The 17,615-nt window shown below is 41.4% G+C and overlaps 1 protein-coding gene across 4 annotated transcripts in view; it reads right to left on the reverse strand.

The window, feature by feature from the left end:
* The window catches only part of CSGALNACT1 (chondroitin sulfate N-acetylgalactosaminyltransferase 1), a 365,212-nt gene that overhangs the window by 202,735 nt on the left and 144,862 nt on the right, over window positions 1-17,615 (reverse strand). For 2 of the 4 annotated variants that reach the window (XM_017867275.1, XM_017867279.1), the window contains exon 1: window positions 69-669. The exons of the other annotated variants lie outside the window; for them this stretch is intronic. The gene's annotated coding sequence lies outside the window, so the exon portion shown is untranslated. Of the gene's footprint in view, window positions 1-68; window positions 670-17,615 lie in introns of those variants that run through there. 4 annotated transcript variants of the gene reach the window in all.

Consider the following 17,615-nt stretch of genomic DNA (forward strand, 5'->3'; position numbering starts at 1 on the left):
TGTCTAAAGGCGTCTAACAATGAAGCTGAACATTTTCACCTGAAAAATAGCAAATTAAAAAAGCCAACCTCGCAAGAAAGAAACGTGCCCAGCTGCCAGCGAGCCGCTTCCTAACTCGCAGCTCTGCTTCCAATGCTCTGACAACGCTGAAGTCACGCTGGGGTTTCCAGGTTGGGGTCAGGAGGGAAAGTGCTGCCCCCCTCTGCAAAGACTGTGTTCAGCGCCACCACTTAAAAAAAAAAAAATGGTCTCATGAAATGAAATGTTAAAAAATAGAAAAATCCTCCTGTTTTCCCCAGGGAAGAAACGAGTGCACACGCTGGGAAAGGGTGGGAGCGGGGAGGAACGCCCGCCTTCCCGAGGCACCGCAGGGTTTGCTGCGCAGCGCCGCTGGTGAGGACCGAGCGCATCTGTCCACGGCGCCCGGGCTGCGCCTGGAGCCTCCCGCTCCCCGGGTAGAAAGGCAGGCGCTTCCCAGGGAGCACGACACCCGAGGAGAGGGTGGGCGCGAGTCCCACCAGGTGCCCTGCTCCCTGGGGGGCGTGAAACCCCGGACCAGCCCTGCCCCTGTCTGCAGATCGCGACTTGCAGGGCGTGACAACGGGCCCCAGCCGCCCTTGCCTTTTAGGAATATTATTGGAGGAAATCGACGTGTCAACTAGACAAAAGCAGAATGGGAACGAGGTGCGAGCAAAATACTCTGGAATGAAGGGCAAGGGGAAAATACTCTGGAAAGGGACGAAGCCCTTCCGGTTAAATTCATGTCAATAACGTTTTATTCAGTTAACCAAGGCACAGTCCTCCTTCCTGAGTTGTCAGGATTTTTATCCCATCTGTCTTTATAATTCAAGTAAGAGCAAATATACATCTCTACATATATTTGCTATTATATATATACAGACATATACAAATATCTTCATATACACAAATATACATATATTTGCTATTAATGTGTGTATACACACACACACACAGAATTGCTCCCACTTCACATGCAGGAATTTAAAAAAAAGAAAAAAAAAAAAAGAAAGAAAAGAAAAGAAAAACAGGCCCAGAAAGCTCCAAATGAAAATTGCTAAGTCTCAGGTCTACAGACAGCTGGCCCCCACTTTCTCCATGGGGATGGCCTCCAAATGCCTCTCTGAAGGTTTTCTCTGACTCATTGACAGGAACAAAGTCAGTAGAAGTGTGAAGTGTATCACTATAGAGGTTTAGAGTCTATTTCGTACCCACACACTCTCACCCCAGTTCACCATGGGTTTAGTGTTGGAGAGGGTTGCCCACTGCCCGGGGCCAGCTCTCGGCCCCACCTCGGTGCCTCTACTGCGGTACCTGCGCGGCTCTCACCACCCACTTCCGCCTCTGCCTGGCCAATCAATCTGTGTCTAAACCAAATTGCAGCTGGCAGCAAGGCAGCGATGCCTAAGTGGAATAATCACTTGGACCCGAATCTGAGTTGTTTTCCGTCCCCAACAACAAATAATGTTACTTCAGCGTCTGCAGGCCAAGAGTTGAAATGAGCTTATAATTTGGCTTCCAATCCATCTCACATTCTGATTCTCAACCACTTAAATTTTCTTTTCTGTGTTTTAGCTTGCAGGGGGCAGCTCTGGAGGCTCAATCACTGGCATGGTCTTTATGGATATCCTTCATGAATACCCTTGGCTGTCTAAGTAAAAAGCAGGGAAATCTACATAATCCAAAACCACACTTGTTTTAATAATGAAAACAAATAGACTGTCAGCTGGTACCTCCACATAATCATTAATAATCGAATTTGTACTTCTTACTCCAGCAACTTGAAGAACTGTTCACAGTTTTCTCATCTACACACAGTCATCCACGTACATCCAGTCCTGGAGTGTGTGGTACTAGCAATACCAAACTGCAGGTTCAGAGCCACGGCATGGCTCAGCTCCTCCGTCTTTTTCCAGTGAAAGAACTTATCAAAAGTCTGCTCTTCAGCTCTGGAAAGAACATATCTCCTTAGCTGTTCCAAGCATCATGTTCCTCCAGAGGAGAGTCATCTCAAGCTAGTAACTGAAAAATAAAGAGACTAAAGGCAAACCCACTGCCAAGACCCCCTTGATAATCAGGGTGGAAAGAGAATACCGTCATGGAAAATTCCAGGAGGTGGCCTGCAAGTATACTAACAGCTCATGAGAAGTGGGTGTGTTCAACCAGACAGATGCTCTATGGGAAGAAAGGAGAAGGAACATCAACAGTACATCTACAATGTGTCCATACACCATGCAAGCTATATTACACACAAGCTCATTCCAACCACAACAATGCTATGGATATATGCATTAATATTTCCACTTTACAAATGCAGAAATGAGGCTCAAAGGTGTGAAGTAACCTGCTGGGCTGGTACACGGTGAAATCAGGATTTTTCTAACTTTCAAAACCAAACTCTAAAAAGCCTTTACTCTATTGACTTTGCAACACTCCTTTACCTGAAAGACTTAGCCTTCATGTATGATTCTTTGAAAGTGAGTATGGGGCTTACAGAACACAGCTGCATGGAAGTGGTAGCTAGCTATGTGCGCTGCCAGCAACCTAAGGCTGCCATGTTGGCCTCAGGAACACAACCCACCCCTGATCCCCTATATCATTCCTTCTTAAGAAACCACAATGACAAAAACGCACACTTTCTGAGTATCAAAGAAATAGACAATAAGTATGTGGCAAAAGCAAAAACTAAATCCAGCAAAGCAACTGCAGTTAGAGTAGATACAAAACCTTGCTTTGCCCAATTCAGAAAGTGACAATGACATCCCTCTGTCTAAATTCTTGTGTCAGCCTGGCCAACATGGTGAAACCCCTGTCGTGAGTTCTTCCCCTAAAAGATTACTTTTCTGTTATTTTGTAATTTTGTGAAAATATAAAAATTAGCCGGGCATGGTGGCAGGCGCCTGTAATCCCAGCTACTCGGGAGGCTGAGGCATGAGAATGACTGGAATCCACGAGGTGGAGGCTGCAGTGAGCTGAGATCATGCCACTGCACTCCATCCTGGGGGAAAGAGTGAAACTCTGTCTCCAATAAATAAATAAATAAATAAATAAATTCTTGTGTCCAGGTCTCAGTCCCTTCCCCTGTCCTCCGATGCCCAGTATGTTCTCCATAGCTTGACACACAGAGTGAGGATTCCAAATGAGCATTATGGAAGAGCTCATGTGTCATCACAAGTGTCAGTTACAGTAAGAAGCGAGTAAGAGGAGGCACAATGTGCGTCAGAGTGGCTGAGAAACCATCCATGGAAAAATTCTAGACTTGGTTCTGGAAGTTTTTCAGTTGGGATTCTAAAGACTGGGAAGTCCACCCTGCCCCACCCGCAAAGAACGGAGTTTGGCAGACATTATTTAGCAGTCCCCTATAAATAACTCTGCTTTTAATCATATTAAAAGAAGTCTACCAAAAATCATCCACTGAAAAGAGCAATTAAAAATGGTGAAAATGAGTACATCGAGATCAATAATATTTTAACCATCTAGGAACTCATCCTATTTAATGTACAACTAATAAGTGAAAGTTCTCAGCATTGTAATGTTCAAAGGGCTTCAAAAACACAATGGATCCAACGGTGTGAAAATATCCATCCAGCTGCCTTAAGTTCCAAGGCTTACTCACCTGCATCTATTTAAAACCTTAAATCTTTAGACCATCTAAACCATATGTGTGTCAGACACACTGATTCTCAAAATGTATAAATTAAAAGGGAAGACTAAAACCCTCTTCACCATCAGCATGCCTAAAATAACAAATGAAAAACACCACGAGATGAGATGTGTGTCTGCCAACTAAAGGCTCCCAGAGAGATCTTCTTAGTGCATATGTGGCTAATTTTATACATACACAAAATTTGTATGTGTTTAAATCTTAATGGTTACTTTTTTATTTCTTTAAATCAATGAAGTCCCTTATGTTATGGCACTGGAGGACAGAGCAGGGATAGGGTCAGGAACTGTACAGTCAACTTCCAAAATTATCATGCTTCTCAAAAATATGTCTCAGAAAAGAAAGGCCTCTTGGATGTCACACATTATAAATTGTGTGTTACTATACAATATCCTTAACCACATTCCTTCTACATTAAGTAATTTTACTGCAAATAGTATGTTTCAGAATACAACTGGTTTTAAAGGTTGTGAATTCTTCCCCTAAAAGATTACTTTTCTGTTATTTTGTCAAATGAAAAACAGGATCTTGGTGTCCTGGTCTTAAGACTACAGGATGCAGACTCAACAGAAAGATATTTATTTTTAATTCCTTTTTCATTTTAATCCTTTCACTCTAGTGGGTCACCCTGATTTTCTTTAATTTCTTACCTCCATAAATAGAGATAATCTCAGATAACAAATTTATGCTACTAACTTACTTGAAGTCTCTTTAAAAAGGTATGAGTCCATTATTGCCTTAAAGGATACCAAATAATATTTTCCTTATACTTTAAAGACATACCAAGTACCTCCAAAGCTCAACAGTGGGGACCCTGCATGCTCCGGAGTTGAACTGCTTTCACATTGTCAACATGGGAACCACTCACATAATGGAGAATGAAATGACTCCCATCACAGGCTAACTGGAGATATAAGTGATAGCTATTATAGCATAAAAAAGCACTGACCAATTTAGGCTGGAGAGGATGCACATTGTAACTAGTCTCTTGAAAAGAAAGGAAATTGCTTCTGTTCATCACTGGCTGTAACACAATCTTTCTCCTCAATCAGTGAAGATACAGACGGTTGATGGACCTCCATAAAAGAGCTATTTTCCAGCAAACAGTCTGTGGTGCCATAGTTACACTCCACATGTAATTGTTCATTTTATTAGACACCCTCTTCCAGTAAATCCTTCTGGGCTGGCCCTGCCCTTATTAGACACTACAGATGCTCAGCTGGTGCTAGATGCCATCACAGAGCCTAATGAGGCCTGAACAGTGTTTCAGGGAGATCAGCTGCACTTAATCCTGTCCAGAACACAAAATTTGGCTTTTCATCTTAAATGAGTTACTGTGAGATCTTAGGCAAGTTCTTAAGTCCTATGCGTCTCCACTTCCCGATCTATAAAATGAAGAGGTTGGACTAAATCTGTGATTCTCACCAAGGGAGGATGATCTTTATCTGTTGTCTTACCATCCCTAGCCAAGAATCCCTGTGTGTAAGAAGAGATGTTACAGATGGTAACAAGCTATACCGATAAATGATGAAAATGCAGACAGCAGTAAGACTTAGATGTTAAGACTAGGGAAGAGAAGCTTAAAAAGAGAACTGCTATAACGCTTCAAGTCGTAGACTTCCAGAGTATAAAGACTTCAGCAGGCTAACTGATAAAGAGTAGTTAGACAATCAAATAGAACAACCATGGTTAATTCATTAGCCAAATGTCACCCCTCATTGTGGCCTTTCCATCACATAGCTGGCTGAGTTAGGCAGGCACAACCCTTCATTCAGAAAAGTAAACTCACCCCCAAAGATAATACGATGATCAAGAATAGCTCATCTAGGATGCATGGTCCCAGGCAACAGAGACACCTGTACCGGGCAGCCCAAAAATAAAAAATTATACATTCCCACACCTTATACACCAACACACCTACTCCAACACAACAATGGAAGTAGTAGTATGGGGAGGGCAGAGGTGTGTGGTTCAGAAATGCCAAGTTCGGTCCCCATTCTGCCATGAAATAATTGGGCGACCTTGAGCAAGTCACCTGCGAAATCAAAGTATGGAACAGATCTCCAAAGTTACCTTCCAGTAGAGAAACTGCACTTGCTTTTTATTATTCTAACAAACATCTGTGTACTGCTACAGTCTCCACAGTATCTTTAAGGTCACTACATGTATCTCCATTACTGGTTCAATTTTTCAATCACCACATTCCCAGCCTTTTTGGGCAAAGACAACACTTAGGACAACTGCCCAGAACACAAGTTTGAGATGCAGAATGAGTAAAGTTTGTTTTCTCTGGCCTCTTTACAATTCCCTCTGGCTGAATTCTACCCTGTACTCTGCCAAGTCTCCGTATTTCTGGCACTGAGGCTTGATCTATAGTATTCACAGGGCCGGTGACACTGTGATAGATGAAGAAATTAAATCTTTCGCCAAACTTGAACAGGCATTTCGAATGGTAATTTTTATCTTCTTCCTTCCCAGATGCAGGAATGTCAACAGTTGAGGGATACTATGATGAAGGTAGAAAGTCACTGCAAAAATGGACTTGCCTCCCAAATGGTCTCTCATTATCTTGCAAATGTATTACTTTTGCTGTATCAATTTCTGAGTTTATTTCGTGTTACGCTCCAACTGCAAGGGAATTGAGAACATACTGTCCACATTTTCCAAAAAAAAGACTCTAACGTTAACAGAATAAATCTTTCGCCTCGAAAATGAAAACTCTGTGTAAATATTTATATAATCAAATTTATTCAATCAATCCATTGGGTTAGGCCAATGGAAGGATGCTTTTTTTAATATTGAGATTGAATGATCCTTTTTTTAATATTGAGATTGAGAGAGGCACAAAAACAATTCTAATCTCAAGATTCAAATAAATAAATAGTAATACTGCTTGTAGATGTCATTTAAAAAGATTTATGCATACAGAATGTAAATGGATATTGCCCTCAGGGATCCTATAATTGCTGTATATTATTTGCTATGCATACTAGATAATGAAGTTTAAAAATATAAATGGGAAACACAGATGTTTCCTCAATAAATATTTTTAAATCATTTCAATGTGTTTTCATTCCACACCACAGCCAGGTAAGCAAGACAGGGGTCAACAGTTAACAAAGAAAACATCATTGGAATATTCAGCAATAAAAAGGAGTGATCTATTGGTACGCATATCAGCACGGATCGTAATTATGCCAAGGGACAGAAACCCAACAAATGGAATACATACTGTATGATTCCATTTATATGCAAGTCTAGCACATCGGTGTTCACCTGGGGATGGGGGTTGGAGGATGAGAGGGGCAAGAAAGGACCCAGAGAAGCAGGAAGGTCAGATGACCAAGGGGCACATGAAACCTTTTCTGGGGATGTATATATTTTTGATTTTGGTAATAGTTTCATATGTGTATACATAAGTCAAAACAAATCAAATTGCCTGATTTAAATATGTGAGTTTATTGAGTATCAATTATATCTTAATAAAGCTATACAATGGGGAAAATATCTAAATGATATGGAAAAGACATGATGGGAGGGGAAGAGCATGGTCCTTTTAAATGATTTGGAAGAGGCCAGGCTCAGTGGCTCATGCCTGTAATCCCAGAAGTTTGGGAGGCCGATGTGGGTGGATCATGAGGTCAAGAGTTCAAGACCAATCTGGCTAAGATGGTGAAACCCCTTCTCCACTAAAAATACAAAAGTTAGCCAGGCATGGCTGCGGGTGCCTCTAATCCCAGCTAAAATGCCGCCTCTACTAAAAATATAAAAATTAGCCGGGTGTGGTTGCGGATGCCTGTAACCCCAGCTACTCAAGAGGCTGAGGCAGGAGAATTGCTTGAACCTGGGAGGCAGAGATTCCCGTGAGCCAAAATTGTGCCACTGAAGTCCAGTCTGGGTGACAGAGTACGACTCTGTCTCGGAAAAAAAAAAAAAAAAAAAAAAGAGGGGAAGGGAAGTGGCGAGTAGAGGTAAAGGTGTGGTTCTTGGCTAGGGCTCCAACCCCCACAGATCTTGGTGAGGACAGGCATTTCCTGCCCAAATGTTGCATTTCCCAAGACCACCCTGGCCTGCCACAGTCCATCCTGTGCCTGTAAAACTCCCGACACCTTAGCAAGGCAGAGACAGAGGCAGGTGGATATTGAGAGGAGCAAATCAGCGGAGAAAATTACAGGCAATGGACATCTAGAGGAACTTACCGACAGGCGCCAGCAGGCCACCAACCAGCAGAAGCAGAACGATGCCGAGTTTGGCTGGGGCAGTCCGAGGAGCCCAGGCCACTGAGTGGCCCAGCTCCCAAAGAAAGCCCTCCCACTCTATCCTCTTCTGACTTCCCCTGAGCTACTTCCACTCAACAAAACCTTGCACTCATTCTCCAAGCCCACATGTGATCGGATTCTTCTGGTACACCAAGGCAAGAAACCGGGATATGGAAAGCCTTCTGTCCTTGAGACAAGGTGGACGATCTAACTGAGCTGGTTAACACAAGCCGCCTACAGACGGCAAAACTAAAAGAGCACATGGTAGCATATGCCCACTGGGGCTTCAGGAGCCATCAACATCCACCCCGAGATGTGGGGCCGGAGCCCCAGAGCCTGCCCATCTCTATGCCCCTCTAGAGGTTTGAGCAGTGGGGCACTGAAGCAGCAAGCCACACCCCTTTCGCACGCCCTGCGAAGGGGACAAGAGAACTTTTCCCATTTCATGAAAACAAGACATAGTTAAAATTATGAGTAATAAATATACCTGTTGCATGAAAAGCTACAGAAAATATAAGCTATACTAGACACAGGAGACTACCAGAGGCAGATTTCAGGTTCAGGGCAGTCCAGGAGATTTCACAACACTGAAAAACTCATTCTGAGTACTGAAAGACTGTGCCTAGTTAACATTCATCAACTCCAAAATATATAGTTCTCATTTCCTGAAGTTTTTAAGGTAGCTGGGATTAGAGGTGTGCACCACCACACCCGGTATAAGGTTTGACAGAAATAGTTATAACTACCTTCATAGTAGTAAAAAAAATAGCTAGCTAGCATTTATTGAGCACTTGCTATAAACCACACCCCAATCTAATGGATTGTCCTATTTGATTCTCACCTAAGAACCTAAGAGATGTGTATAATCATGACTCTCCATGTTACAGCTAAGGATACCTAGATTCAGGAACATTAAATAACTTGCTTAGTGTCCCCCACCACCCCGGTGGTGGAGTTATGATAGAAACCCAGGTGGTCTGAATACAGAGTCGAGTTCTTGAAATTAAACTTCTGACACTCTTCTTCATAAACAAGATCCTGTATGCTGACTCATACCTCTGATGGCTGAAAGAGACTCTTTCTTCATTGCATAGCGACATTTCTAAGTCTGAACGCTAATCTTTTGCGTGGCAGCAGCGCAAACGGTCAGTGGTAAAGTGATGGCGGAGGGAAGGTGAATTATAGTAGGAAAAAAATATGGCCGGAAATCAACAGAATTGCTTTTGGTCATGTCCTCACTGATGACTGTAAATGTGAGTAAGCCATGTCTCCTGCTCGGATCTGCTACCTTTATGGTAAAAATTAAGGATTTGAACTAATGGATTAATTCTAAGACTCCTTCCAGCTTTGTGATTCTGCTGGTCCTCTTTTGAGGGATACTTCCGGCATTTTACAACTTGGATTAAAAATTTTCCATGGGACCAGCACGGTGGTTCATGCCTGTAATCCCAGCACTTTAGGAGGCTAAGGCAGGTGGATCACTTGAGGCCAGGAGCTCAAGACCTGCCTAGGCAACATGGCAAAACCCTGTCTGTACTTAAAATACGAAAGTTAGCAGAGTGTGTTGGCGCATCCCTGTAATTCTAGCTACTCAGGTGCCTGAGGCAAAAGAATCGCTTGAGCCTGGGAGGCAGAGGTTGCAGTGAACCGAGATCGAGATCGCACCACTGCACTCCAGCCTGCATGACAGAGTGAGTCCCTGTCTCAAAAAAAAAAAAAACTAGTAAAAACAGTTGCAAAAAAATTCTCCATGAATGCAATACATTTCAAATACACAGCTGTCTTCATCCCCTGAAACACCCAGGCACCCCCCCATCCCCGCCACATCTTGCAAGATTATTCACTATTTCCTCAAGATCATCTGTTCACAAGGATCACTCATAAAGGCCCCCCCAAAACGAGGAGGGTCCCGCAACCAGTGACTTCCCTGTTCTGCTTAGGCACTCTAACCATCTTTTTCACTGGATAAGCATGCAAGAGTTAATTTGGGCTTTCAAGGGGTGAAAAGGAGGCAGCCGCCACCCAGAAGCTCATTCCATTTTCCTTGTGTAGCTTCTGACATCTGAGATGATCAAAAGTCCTAGTACGTCGTGGCTAAAGTTGCGAGATTCCATTTATTTCTACTTCCTATTGGTTCTTTAAAGTGGCTATTCTCTCTTTGCACTAAAAACACATCATTTTCTCTTTTTAAACGGATAGATTTTGTGACCCTTTCGGGACACATAAAAGCGGGAGAGCAACTAAATAAGGCAGTGGTAAACCATTTCAGCATCTATAAAACTTTCTCCTTCATCACAAAAGAAAAAGAGGAAAAGCAGCTGGAAAAAAAAAGCGCAGCTGACAGGGAACTTGATATCTTTAAGATCAACTTCTCTCATGAATTTTCATCTTCATATTTTGGGGTTTTCACTGAATTGAAAATTCTTTCCGGAAAAACACTTCTTATGTGTGATAACTACTTTCACAATGCATTGGTGAGACAAAACTCTATAAAATTTCAAGGCGTATCATATCTATTTTTCTATAATTCTACCTATATATCAGCTTTTTATTTTTATTCTACATTTTACATACTCTCACCTATTTTCATAAACATCCTGTTCTAGCTCAGAACATATAATTTGTTTTTATTTGTTTTTATTGAATCATTTAGCAATGATTCTATAATAAACCAAACATTAAAATATAGATCATCCCTTTCCTACATCAAACCAGATTTACAAAATTCACTTCTAACCTTTATCATTGCACAGACCGGTTTTCTATGGTTGCGTTCACCATGCACACACTATTTTCTAACTTTTTGCTTGATGTCTCCATATATCTACTGAGTCCATATACCTGTCATTTTGAATGGTGCAATATTCCATTGTTTTGCTAAAGCACTTCAATTCGCCATCTTTCAGTTGGTTGTTTCTACACATTATTATAACCCAGTCAACCATTTTTAAACAAATAAATTTTGTTTGTTCCTACTGGATGTCTTTCCTTAGGCTATAATCTGAAAAGTGGGGTTAACATATTTAAGACCATAATCAGCCCCTGTGACTTTTATTATACATCACTGTTATTATTATAAGTGGCTCTCCAAAAGAGGTATTAGCAATTTGCAATGTCACTAGCAAAATTATGACCCTGGCTTTTTCTTCATAGTCTCTTTCACGCTGAGATTCCTGGGTTGTATTTATTTTAGGGTGATTTTATTTGGGGAGAACACTTGTATACCAGTGTCCATCCGGTGCTTGAGGACTCCTGAGTTAGGGGAGCCCCAGATGCCAACTAACGCATTAATTATTCCTGAGAGGTGGTATTTAGAAAAAAAGAGCTTCTATGATCAAGTGACTCTGGAAAATGCTGTGTTAAAGTTAACAAGTTTCATTGTTGTGGAAGATCCCAAAGACTTTACTCATTTAAAGAATGATGTAGAATCTTTTAGTTCTTTGAAATCTGTCACATTTGTGTAATACTCTTACTGCCCCTTTTAAAAATGTATATTGATCACCTATTATATGCCAAGTGTTTTATATGCCTCATAACTCATTCAATAATCCTGACTGCCTGATAAAGTCATTATTACAAATCTTACTTTTACTAAAAAATGAAAAACTGAGACTCGAAAGGCTAAATAACATACGCAAAATTCGAAGGCTAATACATAATGTCAGGATTCAAACTCATTGTCTACTTTTTGTGGATTCGCCATTATACCATCCTGCCTCATAACACAATGTTTAAACATACTGTCAGTTAGCCAGTTTCTGTTCTTCTTTCTGATGGGGTGAGGATGTTCAGTTTTCCAGTTTTCCTATTTACTGAGTTATCAATACACAGGTGAGTAAAGTACGATCATCTTTAAAGATACAGCTCAATGAGTTTTTACATATTATACCCTTCTATAACCATCACATAGATCAAGATACAAGAATTTTTTTAATCAGCTTAGGATCTTTTACTTTTTCAACAGAGATTGGTTTTCTGCTTCCCATTCTATATAGGGCCTGGTACTGAAGTTACTCAAATAGGTGTTTAATAAACTCTGATCACAGAAGGTTGAAACTAGAAGTGACATCATAGTTTATGTGTTCCAAACTCTTCAATTTACAGATGTGGAAACTGAAGGCAAGAAGGAAAGTGACTAAAGATGCAACAATTCAGAGCATTTCTTCTACACGGTGCTGCCCTTGCTGGCCACTGGCTGGTTACTTTTACACACTGTACTGCAGACCCAGTGAGGAGAAACAAAGAAGACAGGATGCGTAACAGAGAAAGGAAGCCTGCTAAAGAGTTTTTCATTGATGTGTTTATTTTAAACAAGTGTTGAAGTAAACAAAAGGTAATATTGGTGAAGAAACGCTCAAACTGACTTTAATGTAAAACACTATTTTCAACATAAAATAACAACACACTTTGGGAGGTCGAGTGGGCGCATGAGGTCAGGAGTTCAAGACCAGCCTGGTCAACATGGTGAAACCCCATCCCTCCTAAAAATACAAAAATTAGCCAGGCATGGTGGCGTGCACCTGTAATCCCAGCTACTCGGAGGTTGAAGCAGGAGAATCACTTGAACCTGGGAGGCAGAGGTTGCAGTGAGCCCAGATTGCGCCACTCTACTCCAGCCTGGGTGACAGAGTGAGGCTCCATCTCCATCAATACATAACACTTTCCAACCAAATGAATTTGCCCTTCAGAGTGGTGTCCTTGGGAGGACAGACACTTATTCCAAGAATGCCCTGTTGCTCGTGACTTCTTTTGAACCCTCTCTTTGAGATAACTTCAGAGCTACTTTGAGTCAAATAAACTATTTTCATTTTTAAAAACTACAAAATTAGCACAAACAGAATAGATAGCGGATGTGTGTCTTCCAAATCATAAGAAAACAAAAATATCCATATAACTAAAGCAATTGAGAATTTCAAGAAACATTTGAAGTAGAAAAATTTTTCTAACCTGAAAACAGATTAGACCTGTGAAATGCGATGAACACAAATAAGCTACACATCCCTAACCAAGACAGAGATTCTCAACATCCAATTATATTGCTGTTTACAAGACAGACCCAAAGTCAACCGACTCAGAAAGCAAAAACAAGAAGAGCAAAATGAATCCAAAAAGTGTAAATGAGAAGAAAAGATGGATGACAACATTTATATCAAACAATCCAGAATGTGAATCAAAAGACCATTTAACAGGACAAAGAACATGTGAAAAAGTCAACCTCATTCATAAAAATTTCATTTTTATGAAGAAGTGTTAATTTATCAAACAGGTATTTTAATTATAATACTTTTAACATACATGGCACAGCCAAATAGGCATATCCATATCATCAACTCTGAAGAAAACAATAGGAAAATGACCAAGACACTGTGGATATACATGATTGAATGAAATGCACCCATTAAAAAAAGTTTCAAAATGCATTTAATGATGTAGCAATGTTATCAGACAATACTAGGCAAAAGAGGAAAGGCACAAGATCTATATATAGTAGGACCTCAATTTATCTTAAATATTCATATGAGATATTTTAAAACTAGAAAAGAAATACTCTGGTTAAATTAGGGAAGATCTTTAGTTATTTCTTTATGCTACTTGTTCCTATTTTTAAAAAAGAGAAAGCCTCAAGTCCAAGATAAAAGAAAACATGGCATTAGAAGACGCAGCTTCCTCAAATTCAGTCATCCAGACATTTAGACTCAGACAAATACCATCGCCACACACTGATGAGGGACCATAGAAAAAAAATAGTAGAATCCTGACCCTCCTGTCACCTTCAGGCTCCAAAACCCCATGATTTTTGTTTTCATTCAAGGACTGGCTAATATTTGATATAGTTTGGACATTTGTGCCCCCAAATCTCATGTTGAAATGTAATCTCCAATGTTGGAGGTGGGGCCTCCTGGAAGGTGACTGGATCATGGGGGCAGATTTCTTGTGAATGATTTAGGACTAACTCCATGGTGCTGTCCTTGAAAGATCTGGTTGTTTAAAAGTGTGTGGTACCTCCCCCGTCTCTCTCTCTCTCGCTTCTGCTCTCACCATGTGATGTATCTGCTCCTGCCTCAACTTACACCAAAAGTAAAAGCTCCCTGAGGCCTCCCAAGTGCTAAGAAGAGGCCAGTGCCATCCACGTACAATCAGCAGAACTGTGAGCCAATTAAGCCAGTGGTCCCCAAACTTTTTGGCACCAGGGACTGGTTTTGTGGAAGACAATTTTTCCACAGGGATGGGGCAGGTTTGGGGGAGATGATTTGGGAATTATTCAAACTCATTACACTTATTATACACTTTATTTCTATTATTATTACATTGTACTATATAAGAAAATAATTATACAACACACCGTAAGGTTGAATCAGTGGGAGCCCTGAACTTTTTTTCCTGTAACTAGACAGTCCCATCTGGGGTTGATGAGAGACACTGACAGATCATCAGGCATTACATTCTCATAAGGAGCTCACAACCTAGATCCTTGACGTCTGCAGTTCACAATAGGATTCACACTCCTATGAGAATCTAATGTCACCACTGATCTGACAGGAGGCGGAACTTAAGCATGATGCAAGAGATGGGGAGTGGCCGTAAATACAAATGAAGTTTCGCTCACTCGCCTGCCATTCACCTCCTATGGGGCCAGGTTCCTAGCAGGCCATGGATGAGTATGGGTCTGTGGCCCAGTAGTTGAGGACTCCTGAATTAAACCTCTTGTCTTGAAAAAGAAATACCTAGTCTCAGGTATTCCTTAATAGCAATGCAAGAACACCCTAACACAATGTTTAACCAGAGTATAGACTGTGTTCATTTTTTTACTCTATGCTCTCTACACATAAGCAGAGTAAATTAATAAACACAAAAATACAGTTCAATTGCCCATTTTGTTCGAAAATCTGTCCTACAGAGATACAGATTTGCTAATGTTAGAAAAAAGAATGTGCCAAGTGCTCTAGGATAATTCTGAACAAGAAGTTCCAAAAATATTTTAAGCGAAGGCAGATTCATGGGAGTAGCTTCCCAAAGTATCTTCATTGGATTACTTTGCATTCATTTTGATTTATATATTTTGACATGTTAGGATACCTTAAAATAAAAATGTGCTGATTTATGTTAACATGTCATTTATTTGATACCCTGAAGGAAGAATAGATAGGCTTTTAAAAGAGGAACTTAATAAAAGTCATTATATTCCTATATGCTTTTTTATTTTTTAGAGATAGATTCTCCATCGCCCAGGCTAGAGAGCAGTGGTGTGATCACACTTCACTGCAGCCTCAAACTCCTGGGCTCAAGCAATCCTCCCACTTCAGCCCTCAAATAGGTAGGATTACAGGCCCTTGTCACCACTTTCAGCTGATTTTTTTTTGAGAGATGGGGTGTCACTACATTGCCCAGGCTGGCCTCAAATGATCCTTCTGCCTCAGCCCCACAAAGCACCGTGATTACAGGCAATATTAGTGCAACCAGCTATGCCTGTATGCTTAAAATGAGATTTATACTCATTATTGCCAAGAAATAATCAGATTCCAGGTTGCTCAGGAAGATGTGTCTCTGCAAAATACATACCCTAAAAATTATGACACAGAGGACTACGTACTGTGACTGCAGGGCTGACATGCATAGACCTAAGAAAACCTTAGTAATTGGTGGGGCACAGTGGCTCATACCCATAATCCCACAACTTTGGGAGGCTGAGGTGGGTGAATCACTTGAGGTCAGGAGTTCGAGACCAGCCTAGCCAACATGGTGAAGCCACAACTCTATCAAAAATATAAAAATTAGCCAGGCCCAGTGGTGGTCACCTATAATCTCAGCTACTCGGAAGACTGAGGCAGGAGAATCGCTTTAACCTGGGAGGGGAGGTTGTAGTGAGCCAAGATGATGCCACTGCACTCTAGCCTAGGTGACAGAGCAAGACTCAATCTCAAAAAAAAAAAAAAAAAAGAAAAAAAGAAAAGAAAAGAAAACCCTAGCAGTCATGGCACCCATCTTCTCATTGTCCTAGAAACCACAGTTCAGAGGGGGGACATGACTGTCCCAGCCCCTGGGCTAGCATGTTTTCCAGGCACAGCTGCATCTCTAAGTGCCTTCTCAATTTCTCCTTCTTGCTGGATTTACGTAATGTAATTATCACCATCGTTCATTTTCTTCCACACTGAATTCTTTACTGCTAAAAGAGAAAATTTTAATGGGATGGACGGCAGGTGACTGAACAGGCAAATCTCTCATGCCCCATTCCTCCAGCATAAACGTACTGTGTACCTCAGAACTGTCAGGCTCTATGACGGGGCTACAAACCCTGCCCTCCTAGAAAACTCACAGATTATTTCCCCTGCCATAAATCAGAAGACTGTGGGCTATGAGAAGACGAGAGTAGGGTGCTATAGAGGAGCAAAGGGAAAGAGCATCTCATCAGATTAGACTACTCAGACTCCAATCTGAGTCATGAAAGGCAGGTAGGAGTGCAGATGAGATAAGAAATAGGAGATAGGAAAAGAGCATTCTAAACGGGGCGGGAGGGAGGCGGCCTTGAAAAGAAGGACAGACATGAGAAAGCACGGCAGAGTTTGGGACCTGCGAGGAGCTCAACACGGCTGGAATTTCAGATGCCTATGAGAATATAGAAAGGAGTGAGTCTATAGAGAAGACTGGGGACCTCTGCTAAGGGATGGAGTCATGTCCTAAGCACAACGGAGTCGCAACGACCTTATCTGTGACATAGTTTTAAACGCTCATTCTGAATCCATGATGTGGCTGGGCTGGAGAGGTGAAGACTGGAGGTGTGGAAACAAGCAGAAGGTTCCAACAGTTACCCAACTGAGAAGGACTGGCACCAGACTGGGGCAGGTTCAGGAGACATTCTAGGCATGGAATCAGGGCTCAGTGACTGTTCTCACACAGGGTGAGGAAGAGGGAGGAGTGTTCCCAAAATTTAACTTTCTTCTTTTTCAAAATACGTTTTTGAACCATTGAACACATTCGTGTCACAATGACAAAATGACTGTGTCCTCAGATTTTGAATTCCAAATACTAAATAAACATTGATAACAAGGGAGGCAGAGGCCAATGAGGTTACTTGAGATATGAGAGAGTAACATCAGACTTGTTGACAAGAGGGAGTATAAGGCAGTGATTATAGCGCCAGAAGAACTCGGGCTCGAATCCCAGCCGGGTCACTTGAGACCTTGGACAAATAATCCTTTAAATTCTAGTTCTCTAATTTCTATAAGGAGGAGAATAACGGGACCTATCTGAAGAGGTTAACCAGGAAGCTTCTATAAGAAAGTAGGCTGGGTGCAGTGGCTCACGCCTATAATCCCAACCCTTCGGCAGGCCAAGGCAGACACATCACTTGAGGTCAGGAGTTTGAGACCAGCCTGGCCAACGTGGGGAAACTCTGTCTCTACTAAAAATACAAAAATTAGTCAGGAGTTGTGGTATGTGCCTGTAATCCCAGTTACTCAGGAGGCTGAGGCAGGAGAGTTGCTTGAACCTGAGAGGCAGAGGTTGCAGTGAGCCAAGATTGCACCACTGTACTCCAGCCTGGGCAACAGAGCAAGACTCTGTCTCAAAAATTAAAAATAAATAAAAAAGCACAAAATACAGAGTCTGGCCCATAACTCATTAAACCACTGTTACCATTCAGTAGAAGATTTCCAAGGTTTGAAAAAGAATAAATC

This window comes from Rhinopithecus bieti, unplaced genomic scaffold (genome assembly GCF_001698545.2).
Source record: "Rhinopithecus bieti isolate Rb0 unplaced genomic scaffold, ASM169854v2 scaffold_2888, whole genome shotgun sequence".
Classification (NCBI taxonomy): domain Eukaryota; kingdom Metazoa; phylum Chordata; class Mammalia; order Primates; family Cercopithecidae; genus Rhinopithecus; species Rhinopithecus bieti.